The following is a 15,027-nucleotide window of genomic DNA, read 5'->3' as shown; positions in this document are numbered from 1 at the left end:
TTTAGCTCTCGAAATTTTTTTTTTTTTTACCGTTTGGTTTTTTTTTATCACTCAAAATTTTTTTAACTATCTAATAACTTTTTGACATAAAATTTTTTTCAATATCAGGTATTTTATAAGCTTTTGGTATTATTCATATAATATTTTTTTAGGCACTCGAAATGTTTCTAACCATCTGATATTTTTTTTAGGCTTTTAGAACTTTTTTTGAACATTTTGTATTTTATTTATTTATTTTTTTTGAGAGATCTAAGAATTTTTTTACTATCTAGTATTTTTTTGGGGCATTTGAAAATTTCTAATCATCTAGTATTTTTTCGACTGCTAAATTTTTTTTTTCCAACATCTAATTTTTTTTGGGCTCTCTAATTTTTTATTAAACATATGGGTTTTTTTGTTGCTTTTAGATTTTTTTTCTAAACATTTGGTATTTTTAAGATTGGCAAAATCTCATATGGAACGAACCTGCATGATAACTTATAAGTTTAGGTTGATAATATCGTGTAGGATTCGTATTAATATCACCTAATAAGATATAAAAAATTAATAACTTTTAATTGATAAAACACGATAATACATGATAAATCCATTAGATCCATTAAAAAAATATTTTTTAATTATGCAACTTTATAATATCAAAAATATTTAATTTATTGTTAAATATCATTCCTGTGGAAGCCACAAGCCACAAGACCCATAGGAATGACATTCCTATAGAAGCGACAAGATTCACTTTCATTCTCATTCCTTTTCTTCATTTTTACAGACCTTGAAGGATTTCTTGATTTCTTCTCCACTAATATTCGCCTTTGATCCTTTGTCTTTCCTTTATTGAAACAATGTACTCTCTCTCTCTAGTGAAAAGTTCATTCTTCTTCATATTGGTATTTTTAAAGATGCTTAAAAACTTTGTTTTTTGGAGTTCTTCTATGGCTAGGAGCTTAAAAAAAAAAAACAGAAAAAAAAAAAAAGGTCTTTCCTTGGTGCCTAAGTTGGTTAGTCACTCTGGTAAAATATTTCTGAAAAATTTTATATTGTATTTGAATTTGTCCTACGGATATTGTCATACCTTTTGCTTTGAGATGTGTATGTGTGTGTTTTATAATTAGTTAACGGTTAGAACAATAAACATTCTTTTCTGATGAGTTAGAAAAGGCTGAATATAGCATTTAAAAGGCCCATAACATTTTTTTCTTAAAAAAAAAAAGAGGCCCAAAACTATGCTGGCCCAAAAATTGAAACGAAGCTAAAATTGATCGGTCAAGTGTCACTCGGTCTGGGTCGATTTTCAAAATTGGACAAATTTGTTTCAGTGAATTAACCAACTGATCGAAAAATTTTGTCCTCTGATCAGAACCGGCTGAAAGCAAGTGGAACCGACCGGTGAACACCCTTACCTAATTATATGCTAAAGTAAATCAAGAGCTAATCATATATTGTTTGCTAGGAGCATGTTGGAAAACACCAACATAATTTGTGAACCTAGGGTGAGCTGATATTAATATAGATTGCCAAATCAATCAGATTGTATAGATTCGGTTCAACTCCATTTGGATCATTATCCAAACTAATCCGACCATATATATTATTTTTTAATATTTGTAATTAATCATATTTTAAATATATATATATATATATATATATATATGATTTCAAATTATTTGATTAAAATATTAAATTCAAATTATTAAAAAAATTATTATTTTAAAAAATTAAATAAAAATAATAATAAAATAGGGTATTGATCCAAAGCCTAAACCCATGTAAGACCGAACCGAATTGATGATGGTCGGTGCATTTTTTTTTCTTTTTTGTTTTCAATAATCTGATTTGGTTCAGTTTTAAAAAGATAAAAAATCAAATATTAATTATGACCTAATATATGCTAAAAATGGCACGTCAATTAATAATTTAAATATAAAAACATAGTAGAATAAGTAGCAACCCTTTGCATTTGTTTCATTCTTAAATTCGCAAACCAAAAATTAGAATATGTTTCCGATTAACGGATCAAAATTCTATATATAGATATATATCATGGACAACCCTTAATTATATTATCATAAAAAATTTATATTATCACTAAAATTTAGATAAATATTATTTTTGGTTTATGTTATGAATTTTCACAATGCAATATTTATTCCATTATTTGATATTTGACAAAGACTAATAGGAACTAGTGAGCATTCCATAAGAAGAAAATAAATATTTGAGTGGAAAAAATTACGTTTATTTTTTTTATTTGATGGAAAATATAGCAAAAAGATAACATATCAATATCAATAAAAGGTTTGAGCCATACACATAATTTTATTTTTTAACTTTTAACATTGTATGATAGACATGAGGAAACTGTTTGCCACTCTTTTACTTGGTTATCTTAATATATTTATTAAATTCTTCATTGTAATTAAATTTTTTCCCAACTTGTATGTAATAAAATCCATATTAGATTGGGAGTAGGCACATGTTGTAATAGAGAGGAGAATTTTCGTAACCAAAAAAAAAAAAAAAGAGAATTTTATTTTATTTTATTTCAATTTTTTGCCATCCATCCTTGGTGGACCCTGGCCCAATTGGATTTCATGATCGTAGACTAGACGAGTCCAGCCCACTGCAAACGCACAAAAACATCACTTGATTCTTTATTTTGTTTATTTTTTGTTATTTTCCTTCCTATCAATAGTTTTGTGACTCAGCTTTGAAAATAGAATGGCTAGGCTTTTAAAAAGCAGCTGATTTATATGCTCCATAATGCACTGAAATTATATGTTTTGAGCTAAACAAAACTATGTATATTATAAGAAAATTATTATGCAATATTTTAAACTTTTAAAATGAATTCATTAATAATAATCATTTAAATTATTATTTGATATATAAATTTTATTAATGATCGGTTATCAATGATGATAAATAATATTTTTTATATATTTTTTGCTTGTGAGATTCGAATCCAACTCAGAAACTGGGATGGTGGTACTTTTTACCATCAGAGTTAGCACATGGCTTCATAGTATTTTTTATATAACTACATAAAATTAATGTTTATATATTTTAAATAATTTGTACGAGTTAATGAAAAAATTATTAAAAGATATAAAGAGAGAATATTAGATAACATAAGATTATTACAATCCAATTAAAGGACAAATAATTCCATCAAAAAATAATAAATGAATAATTGAAGAACAAACGATCCTAAACAAGTGAATTTGGTGAGGAAGGCGGTGGAGTGATGAGTCTAGGACTTCTCGTGGGATTACCGATGGGGGAAGGGGGTGTTGGGGCTAGGACTTCTCGTGGGATTACGGATGGGAGAAGGGGGTGATGAGTTTAGTCTGGCTGTATTCAACAGTTTCCGCAACTTCATCATATCTGCGCACAAATTCACATTTCCATCAATCGCATAATTATTCAATATTCTCTAATTAAAACCGTGGAAAATAAAAATAAAATAATAAATAGAGTCAATTTGATTCATCTAGGCTATATCTTCATTAAACCTTCCCATGCAATTATCATGCATACCCGATATTATTCATTAATTAATTTCCATTTTAAATTATTAGATTAATCTAAATTTAAATTTTATTCCTGGTTTTAATAAAAAATATAAATAAAAGATATAGATAGATAACCGGATATATATATATATATATATATTTATATTTATATATAAGTTTACGAACCTGCTGCATCAACGTGAACTGTCTGTGAGGTTAATAAGCTGAGGAAAACCAATAAAAGTAGGATGAAGGTTTTGAAGAAAGAAGCCATTTTCTAAATTTTACCCAAAAAAAAAAAAAATGAAACTGATATTGTATGCCGTCTTGAGCTTCATTTGCTATAAATAGGTTTTTTTGCTTAGGAAAGTCATCCATCTTTATTTTTTCAATTCCAATAGTATTTCTTCATTTCACACAGCAGACTGTTTTACTTTGAATTACGAGTACGTACCGTTCTTATGTGCTATATAAATGAGAAAAGTCAGAGTCTTGAATTTTAATTGGACACGTACTATATAATTCTCTACCTACCCTTTTGACCATGTTATTTCACACCATATTTCCGCATGTAAAAAGTAGTCTAAGAGAAATCAAACAGACACAGAAGTACTAGTAAAAGTCATGGGTTCTGATTAAATTGCGTGAAGCAATTTAGAAAGAAAAAAAAAAAAGTTGGACCATCAACTCCATTCATCGTATTACAAAATATCCAGCAATTAATATGAGTTCATATAATACCATGGATGAATAATATTCATCGTATTAAAAGTTTCAAGTCATAACAACAAATTTCAAGTGTTTGTCCAAAATACGCGACTATATATTAGTAAATATATATAAAATAATTTGGTACCAAATCTATTATTTACTTGGAGATGTAAGATATGACTAGGACTGAACATTTATATATATATATATATGTTATAGTACCAAGTTATTTGTCAACCGGCATGCATGGCAAAATATCTTAATGTTATTTTAGTGGTTTATATTACATTTTCCTTATTTATTTAATTTTTTTAATATCATTAGGTGATTTTAACACAACAAAAATGGCAAATCATTTTGCAATATATCAAGTAAACAACAGGTTACTCAAAAAAAAAAACAAAAACAAAAACAAAAGAAAAAAACTTGGTTGCTACTGTTGCTCATGTTGCATCTCAGAAATTCTCATATCAGAATGATTTGAGTCTCATTCAATATAAATGGCCATATCTTAGTATAATCATGCCTAAATATATTGTAGGACGATTTTTTCTCATCCTTTGCAGCTTGGCTTTAGCCATGACTAATAAATATTGTCGTAGGACCCTGCCCTTGGTCAAAATATTAATATCATGTCTAAGCATGTCCGATTGAAGTCCAAAAATATATTTTTGTAATTTGCAAAACAAAAAAAGAAAAGAAAAAGAAAAAGAAAAAAGGAAATTAAGGTCAGAAATTTGGGAGCATCCGAATTAAATATGGGAATAACAAATAAAAAAAGGACGACTACCAATACTATTACTTTTTTTTTTAATTTGTCTTGGACTATTCAGGGAGGCTTCAAATATCCCTTAAAAAAAAAAAAAAAAAAAAAAAACTACAAGAAATTGGAAAACAGTCATAGTCTGATTTGGAAAATTGAATTGACATGGATAGAACAGGTGCTGCTTTGTAAATTAATTTGTTGTTGCCTATCGTCAGAAAGCAAATGGAAATTTGAGTCTTACAACTTCAATGTAAATTCAAGTGTCTTACCAACTCATTTATGTTAGGATTTTGGTAATTTCTAGTTCCTAGCCACCGTATAAGGAGACAATGACTTTCATTAAATATTGAAGTCTAAAATAACTCATTTATGTTAGGACGTTGGTAATTTCTAATTCCCAGCTACTCGTATAAGGAGGCATTAATGACTTCATTAACTATTGAAGTCTAAAATTAATTGCTTGATCATTACTTAAATCAATTTATATTTAGGGTAGGAGGGAAAAGTGACAAAAAGTTTGTAGAAAGTCATTGATTTAATTAATGATCAAGCAATTAATTTTTTTTCTTTTTTTTTTGTTTGAGACAGATTACTCATCTAATGGCTCTGCTTAATTTCAACTTAAGAGGGAGCAATAAATCTAGAAATGAGTTAGAAACTCAGTAGGGGATGACATTTGAAAAAAAAAAAAAAAAAAAAGAATTGAAAATGGGTAATGAAGCATTGTTTGAGAAACAAGTCAAAAGTGATCAGTTAATTTTTCTTCTTTTTTTTGCAAGTTATTCTCCATTGTCCAGTTAAACTTTGGCAGAAGATTAATATGGGGAAAACTTAATTCTTTCAACAGATACACACACACACACATATATATATACAGAAATTCTATGGTGAGGACGGTCCGTATGAGAACCGCAATATTAGTGACGATTTTTCATAGTATTAACGATGGTTTCTTAGAAAATTGTCACCAATACTATAAAAAATCGTCACCAATACTGTGATCCGTATAAGAACCGTCCGCACCATAAACAGACTGCACATATATATATTTATATATATAGGATTTTTTATTTAATCAAATATATAGCCTACCTTCTGGTAAATTGTAGCACAAATATTAAATGGAGATAAAAAGGAAAAATGTATAATTTGATATTTTAATTAAAAAAATATGTGAGACCTAGATACTATGTAGCTATTTTATTAGTTATCATTAAAGAAAACTCTTTGTCAAATAATATTGATTAAGTTAATATGTCCTTCACCCCAACACTTACAAGATCGTGGATTAGAGACACGGCATTCTACTCGCCTTTATAAAAAGATATTGTCATAATTATTCAAAAAACAAAAAAAATTATTTTTCCATATTGTTTTTTAATATTTAAAAATAATAATAAATGTTACAAAATAATAATTTTCATTCATAATTTTCCGACTATATCTCAATGTAGCCCATTATAAGGTAATATAAGTCGGCCTCTTTGGTATAGTTTCTAAGAAGTTATTTTTGGCTTTTAAAATTCAAAAACTATTTCAAAAAATGTTTGAACAATTTTTTAGAAGTACTTCAAACATCAAAAAGACCTTGTAACTAAAATAGTAATAGTTTATCATAAAACACTTTTAGAAAAGAAAAAACTATGTAAAATTTAGTTTATTCTATTAGATTCTAATTGTATAAGATACGTAAAATCTTTATCATAATAAAACTATATATTTATATAATTCCATTTCATATGATGCAAAGGAAAACATATTCTATGACATTTTTTTCTTATTTGAACATGATTATATTACTAATTTGGGTGTCATTATTAATGAACGAAATCATTTAGGAACAACACAGAAATACGTAATTTATTTGATTATGCAAATTTACTTTCCAAACAAGTGAAGTTGATATTAATTGGTATGCTGATGGAAATCGGAACTGGAGAATAAGCTAGCTTTGCAGGCTATTGCTTAATCCGGCCCAACTGCATATATCTTTTTTTTTTTTTGATGAAAGCCCAATTGCATTTGGAGGAGTAGAATCAGTGACCCGGTCCCTCGTTCACAGGACCATTTCGGGACGGAGCCGGGTGATAGGGAGAACCTTTATCCTCTCCTCGCAGTTTCCTAGTATTCATATCTGCAAATTTATCAAAAAAACATAGCATTATGGGTTTATATATATTTACATTTCACTAACATCAATGGCTTTAATTAGAATGAGCATTCAAAATTTTGTATCAAACCCACCCCCCCCCCCAAAAAAAAAAAAAAAAAAAAGAAAAAGAAAAACACCAACTTAATTTCAATTTTGATTCATGTGGAATAAGACAAACACTTACCCTTCTCACTATATTGGCTAATATTTATAGCAGAAAGGGCTAATCCACTTATCCTAGTTTTAGAATGCCTTGAGAAAAATTATATATTGGGTGCCTTACTCAGCTTATGTAAGACATTTAATTTCCAATTATATATAATTTTGATAAAATAATTTATATATTATATGCAATTAGACATTCAACAAATGATTTTTGTAGCCTTAGATATCCAAAACAAAGCAACCGAAAAGTTGGAATGTCTTGGAAGGCCTATGCATGAACCAAAAGTAGAAGAAAATTAAAAGTGAAGAATTACCTGAACTAACCACTCCAAGTTGCAAGGCAAGCATAGCAGCAATTATGAAAACTGCAACCACAGAGCAAAGTAGAGAAGACAAACCCATATCTTCTTCCCACCTCAAATTGTATTCTTGGTCGACCGCTTGATGGTTGGAGATTGATGTGTGAACCAAATTTTCTCCATTAAAATTTATTGCTTAATGGCTTTATGACTCTGTCTTCAGGAATATTTTATAATCTTGCACTATGCAACAAAAATTGTATTGGTTCTCTCTCTTTCTTTATTTGTTTTAATGGTTTTTTTAAAATATATATAGACTACTATTTTATCGTATCTGCATTTGGTATACATATATATATATATATATATATATATATATTTGGTGACTTAATAAAATTGGGCACCTCCAATTTTGACCCAATGATCAAATTTTTAAAATTGTGCTTAAATAGGGTTAATTGTATTTTACTATTATATATCTTTATCAGATTGCATTTTAAACTTTTAAAATTAATACATTTACATTGAACTTTCAATTTTTAATCTGTTTCACATTAATTAAATTCTCAAATTGATTTCCAAATTAATTAACAATAATTTAAAATTTGAAAAAATAGGTTAGTTTCTCAATAATTATTTATTTATTTTTTTCGCATTTTGTTTATATTTTATTAATTTTTAAATTTTTGTTAGTCAATTTAAAAATTAATTTAGATAATAAATTAATGTAAAATAAATTATAAATTGAAGACGTTTCAGATTCAAGAATCTAATAATCAAATATAGAATATTAAAAAACAATTAATCCACCACCATTAAAATTTTATTTTTTGAAAATGACAATCAAAATGATTTTGGTCGTCCAGGTGGGAACAACTAGGCAACGACCCTCTCTTTTTCTTTTCTTTTTTTTTTTTTTTTTTTTTTCTTTTTTTGGATAAAAGAAAACGTTCATTCCAACAAAAAGACAAAAAATAAAAAAGAAGGAAAGCTTACAAGCCTAAACTGGACCTAATCCAATCAGAAGCTAAGGACATCCCTTTGAAGGGATTCAAAGCAGAGACTATCAAGGTCAAAGCACATATCATCATATAAAGCTTTTTTGGCCCCAATATCTGCCAGACCATTGGTCTCCCTAGAGTTCCAGCAAATTTTCCAATTATTAGAAGAAAACAAGGAGCGTAGAGAGATGTAATCATATCTGGTATTCCATCCTGAAGGTTCCTCTAAACTTGTGATGCTCTGGACCACCATGGCTGAGTCTGAAGACAATTCAAGGTTTTCCCAGTTCCTTTCAGCTGCTACAATCGCTGCCCAAAGCATGGCTTTAATTTCTGCTTCTAGCGGGGACTCACAAAGAATGCATTCAGAGGCAAGAAACAGCAAATTTCCTCTCCAATTTCTGACTGCAAAAGCAAGGCTAGCCTGGCTTAATATTAGATCATAATTGTATAAGACACTCAAAAGTCCTTACCATAACAAAATTACATATATATAATTCCATTTCATACATAATTCAAAGAAAAAGATATTATATGAATTTTTAAGAATGATTATATTACAAATTTGGGTATCATTATTATTGAACAAAATCATTTAGGAACAACACCAAAAAAAATAATTATTTGATTATGCAAATTAACTTTCTAGCAAAAAAACAAAAAACAGATAAAACAATAATTATTTGATTATGCTAATTAACTTTCTAGCAAAAAAAAAAAAAACACAAAAAACAATAATTATTTGATTATGCAAATTAAATTTCTAAAGCGAGTGAGTGTGATATTAATTGGTATCTTCTCCCACCTCAAATTGTAATCTTGATCGACTGCTTGATGGTTGGAGATCGATGTTTGAACCAAATTTTCTCCATTGAAATTTATAATTTAATTACTTTATGACTCTGTCTTCAGGAATATTTTATAATTTAGCACTATACAACGAATATTGTATTGGTTTCTTCTCTTTTTCTTTCTTTCTTTCTTTCTTTTTTAAATATTATTTTAATAAGGATATTGATATCAGCTTCTACACCTATTAATTCACGTTAAACTATTAATAGCTTGCTTCTGCCAAACTAGTAATAGGGAGGATATTGGCATTAATGCACTTTAAATATTTGTTAATAGAGATATTGAAATTAATACACCTTAAACTATCAATGCACCTTAAACTATTAAACTAGTCAAAAATTAGACTTAAGTTCTAAATTTTCTTCTTGGCTTGTTGATTGTGGGAGTTAGTTACAATTTAAGAGAGGTGGGTTGTGAAAGAGTGATACAGATGACTACTAGATGACTTTTGGATTGATCTTAGAAGATGTGTTTTTAAGTGATTTTGTTTTTTGAGAGTTTGATAGTAATCTATTGTTACTGTTAGGATTTTTGCAAATTTGTTTGGTTGATCACTTTATCAAAAGTTAAATTTTGATTTTGGCTTATTTGTGCAAATGTTGGAGTTAAAACTGTGCTTTAGTTGTGGTATTTGAGAAATTGATTATATTTGTGGAATATAGAAGTGCCATTGCTTGCAGGACTAAAGCGTGAGTGTTTTGTAGTTTCTACTAAATGCTATTAATGTCCTTCACATTTGACTAATGATCAAGAAATCATCAATTAAAAAAAATCAGAGAATCGGATATCACAAACACTGCAAGATGACATTTTTTTAGTGTACTTAAAAATTGAAACAAAAAATAAGATACAATCAAGTTGGTTGTCAAGGATCTTAAGGCAACACTAATATATGTCAAGTTTAGCAAGTTTGAGCTTTGGTTGGATCGAGTAGAATCTCTTGGACATGTAAATTATACTAAGAGTATATATGGATCCTATGAAAAGTGGAAATATTATTGGATTGAAAACGAGAGGACTAGAAGGGAAGATAGAGTCCTCACCTATTCAACAGCCTCAGATATGAATTTCATGGATGAAAATTTCTTTAAGAGGGTAGGTTGTATCACTCGATACCAAAATACCTATGTTATATAAATTTAATTGAGTTCAACTAAGTGTACTGCATGTTGATCCCAAGTTTAACTTTTTCTATGGTCAAGATTATGGTTAACTGTTATACCATTGTATAGTTTTTGATAATACGAGTTCAGAAACTGATAGCACACTAAATTCTGAGTTACGATTAAAAATTTAAAGATCGTTAAAGTTATGGATATAGTATTATATCAATGTGCAAACTAGTCCTAGGCTTTGTTTATTGGTGATCCAATAGCTTATATAAACAATGGGGAGCGTGCCATGCACGAAACAAAATCACAAAATACCAAAATTACACCTAGAAACACTGAAAAATAAACAATGGGGAGCTTGATTGATACTAATATAAAAGTTTAGAGAAATTAATAAATTTCTAAAAAAAGATCTTTATATTTCCAAAAATAAATAAATAAATAAAGGATAGTATATATTAGGTCATTTTTAGGAGGTTCTTCTCGCATTGTGGGTGTCTAGGCGATTGCCTTACTCTCCTTATCCTTAAGTAGGCACTAATTGTAATTGGGAACTTTTATGCTATTGTGGCTTTATTTATATATCGATGTATTATTTTATGTTGCATGTAACACCCCATAGCATGATATACTAGAAATTTTCACACTTTAACCAAACTTAACAAGAGTTGATCGAGATTGACCAAGTGAGCTCTATAGTTGATTTTTTGCTATGAGAGAAATTTCGCTTTCACTGAAGCACTGTGGCGAAGTACATATTGACCCAAGTTCGTAAACTATTAGTTCGCCAAAATTAGAGATGCAATTAAAAAGTTATGGTTAAAACAATTGATGATCCGGATTGGTCAAGCAACCCAGAATTTGACTTTTAATTTGTATAAATTTTGATTTTGACTTGTATACCATTGTATAGTACTCATTTATACAAGTTTGTAAACTAGTAGCATACTTAATTTGAACTTATGGTTGAAAAGTTATAGACCTATAAAATTTTAATTATTTTTTCATGATTGGCTTTGCTAGGTATTTGTTTTGACACATGTAAAACATGCCATATCATGGTTGGAATTTTATTGGGCCATCTTAGAGAGAGAGAAAGGGGAGAGAAAGGGGGTGGGGGGGAAGAGAGAGGGGGAACCTCGACCATCACCTGTTTTGCCCACCTCCAACGAATGACTAGCCACAAACACCAATCCACCATGAAGGCGGCCTTGAACCCAACCTTCCGACCAAAAACCGATCAACTTGGACTTAATTTGGACTTATGGTTGGCTTTACTAGCCGATATCTATCTCTCCAACCATCGCTTTGCTACATCGCCACCACCATCATGTTGGCCATTCAAAAACTGACCTCCCCCTTAATTTTCCTAACCAGTGAACATTCAACCTGTTGGCACCAGACTGTTTTCGACAACTACGGTGACTCTCTGATTTTCCCAATTTTGGTGAATTCTCAATTGATACACCACCTTTTTTCATTAATTTTAACCATCCTAAACCCAAATCTAGGTCCAATTAATTCAACTAAGCTAGTTTGTGAGGTATGGAAGCACTAAGTTGATCGAGTCTTCCTACACAATCCCGACCACAGCTAGCTAGATCTCTAATAGGTAAGACCCGATTCACGATCTCTACACTCCAAGGTTCGTTTTGGTATATAGATTTTTAGTTTTAGTCAAGGCTTATGTTGATTTCCCCATGTAAATTGTGCATAAAATACTAGATAAAAATATTATTTTAAAAGGTATTATATTTTTGTTGATATTTTAGCCACCCATATTAATCGAAGGATCGATCCCATAAAGGATCTAGAGTGACTTGTGTATTCTTGTGAGTGGTAAATTGTCCAACGTATTTTTCAAGAATTAAATTTATGTTATTTATGCTATTTTAATTTTTGTGAAATTTTATGGTGTAAATTAATTAAAGAAAAATTAATATTATTTTTATGAGTGTGGAACAATAATGTCTTTATAATTATTTTGTAAAATGGTAATTTGGGTTTCAGAAATAAATCGTTTCAATAGCATATATATATATATATATATATATATATATATATATATATATATATATATATATATATATATATATATATATATGTGCTTATATGTTTCTTTGGTAAAGTAGTTTCGAATATAAGGCGGGGATTTTATAATTATGTTTTAAATTAAATTAAGTAAATTACATTAGTTTGGTAAGTTGTTTAAAATCCAATATCAGTTTATAAAAAATTGTTATTGTGATAAATATGTTTATTTTTATTATTTTATATGCATCATATAACATTGGTGTTCTTTATTGTTATATCTATTGATTAGCATGCATGTATTATTTAGTCATCTTGTGAGAGTTAAGTGAGAGCGGATCAATAAGTATTTTGCACAGTGAGCATTAGCTGCCCTCACTTTAACCGTAGAATGGTCGGTTGTTAGCAACAACGCTTTGAAATGTGAAGACATTACTCAAGGAATGTTTGAGATGCCAAATGTCACCTGACACTATTTGGTATATGCTATAATCATCAAGTAAATACATAGTACATATTTTTAAAATGTTTTTTTTAAAATATAATTTATTTATTTAAATTATGGTTTTAAATTTTTAATTACTATTTTGTTAGATTATTAAACCGTTTAAATAGAATGTTTATTATACCATATTATTTTGTTTTATTTTTACCCCAAATTTTTCATAATTATTTTTAAACAAATATTTTGGGACATTTTCTTAATAATATGTCGTTCCATTTTAATCTTATCTAAATTTTATTTTATTTCATTTTATCTTAAATTTATATTTATTTTTATTTTATTTGTATTGCCCACATCAATATCTAAATTTAAAGGGAATATAAAAATCATGAATTTTTGTGAAAAATAATTTTAAAAAAGGAGAAACTTTGAATTAGTGAGGAATTTTAAGACAAAAGCATATTTCTAAATAATTTTTTAAATTTCTTAATTTAAATTCTTAACTGCATAATTATCTATTTATTTAATTTATTTATTTATTATTATTATTACTTTTATATCTATGCTACTTTTATTTATTAAAATAAATTCTATATCGATTTTGTACTGATTTATAAATGTGAAAATCTGTTAAATATTGTGTAGTTATTAATTATTATTTTGTACCTTTTTTCTTTATTTTTGAAGTGTTGCAATTTTATGGCAAAATTGTATAGTAAAATGAAAAAAAATAAAACGGTTGTATTTTTTTAATTGTGCTTTATATGCAGAAATTTCTAGAAATAATTCGAACTTTTAGAAGAAATTCTGTTGAATTTTTGATAAAAATTTCCGATGAAAATTTTCCAAATCAGAACTGATCTAGAATTCTGGTAAAAAATCCTAAAAAGATCTTAATATTATATATGTTTGGTTATCTATAATTTAGACGAGATTCTATTAAATTTTCCATAAAGATTGCCCAAAGAGACTTTCCTAGGCAAAACTACATGGGATTTTCAAAAGGATTTTGAAATAATTCTTGTCATAAAAGTCTGATTGTATAAACATAATTCATCTATTAGACTTCATCAAACATATATTATATATATTGGAATTTATCATGGATATTACTAGCAACAAAGTCCTAATACCAATAATAAGACATCAAATGCTTAGTATAAATTGTACTATTGATTGGTAGCTACAAATTTGCTCTTTTCTAACTCAAAGTGGTTTTCATTAATTGACAAACTTGATACAATAGCAAAGAAGCAAGGGAAGTGGGATAGACAGCTAGATCTCATATTACAAAATCACATGTATTATTTACCATACAAAAGTAAAAGACTAATTAAACTAAACTCATAGATAATGATTTATTTCCTCTGAGATTTCAAAGTACAAATTTGAAGCCAAGAACTATGCACCAAAACTAGAAACCTTCTTAAAGACGGGAGGATTACCATTGTTCAACTGTATGAAATGCTCAAAAAATCGATGCATCAGTTCCATATAAGCATTTCTAAGCCTTCGCAGATACCGATAGTTTTTAGATAAAATTAGATTAATGGATAAAATAGTTTTGGTTAACTGGACAAAAATAGGTGGGACAAATGTTGTTGAATAGTGGATAGGATAGGATACGTATCTTTACAAGAGGTGATGAATAAATAGAAAAGTTAGAAAGTACAAAAGTAGTGGGCTAGAAGTAGAATAGGAATACTTAAAGTTGATACTTGATAGTCAATTGGCTTAGTACATTCGACGTTTGGGCGAGACACATATATATAGCTTGCAAAAGTCGGTTTACACAAAACACCAATTGTTAGCGACTTTAACATGTGGTTAGTTTTCGATACTCTAGAACCTTCTTTACCTTAATTCACTTACAGCCAACTGTTTTACTTACTTTTCTAGATTATTACCGATACATACTTGCTGCTAAGTTTATAGGAGATTCTAGACAATTCTAGGAAACTAAAAATTAATTGGTTAATCAATT

The 15,027-nt window shown here is 28.3% G+C and overlaps 2 long non-coding RNA genes across 2 annotated transcripts; both read right to left on the bottom strand.

The window, feature by feature from the left end:
• Positions 1-2,986: 2,986 nt before the first annotated feature.
• LOC125422515 (uncharacterized) lies at positions 2,987-3,922 on the bottom strand. Its single transcript, XR_007241217.2, has 2 exons — positions 3,696-3,922; positions 2,987-3,381 (listed from the first exon to the last, which is right to left on the bottom strand). It is a non-coding gene; the product is annotated as an uncharacterized LOC125422515 (long non-coding RNA).
• Positions 3,923-6,819: 2,897 nt separating this feature from the next.
• LOC112491559 (uncharacterized) lies at positions 6,820-7,907 on the bottom strand. The gene is made up of 2 exons (XR_003055824.3): positions 7,618-7,907; positions 6,820-7,120 (listed from the first exon to the last, which is right to left on the bottom strand). It is a non-coding gene; the product is annotated as an uncharacterized LOC112491559 (long non-coding RNA).
• Between the last annotated feature and the right edge of the window lie 7,120 nt (positions 7,908-15,027).

This window comes from Ziziphus jujuba, chromosome 2 (assembly GCF_031755915.1).
Source record: "Ziziphus jujuba cultivar Dongzao chromosome 2, ASM3175591v1".
In the NCBI taxonomy this organism is placed as follows: Eukaryota; Viridiplantae; Streptophyta; class Magnoliopsida; order Rosales; family Rhamnaceae; genus Ziziphus; species Ziziphus jujuba.
Note: the sequence above shows the minus strand (reverse complement) of the source record. Positions and strands in the feature narration are given on the sequence as shown.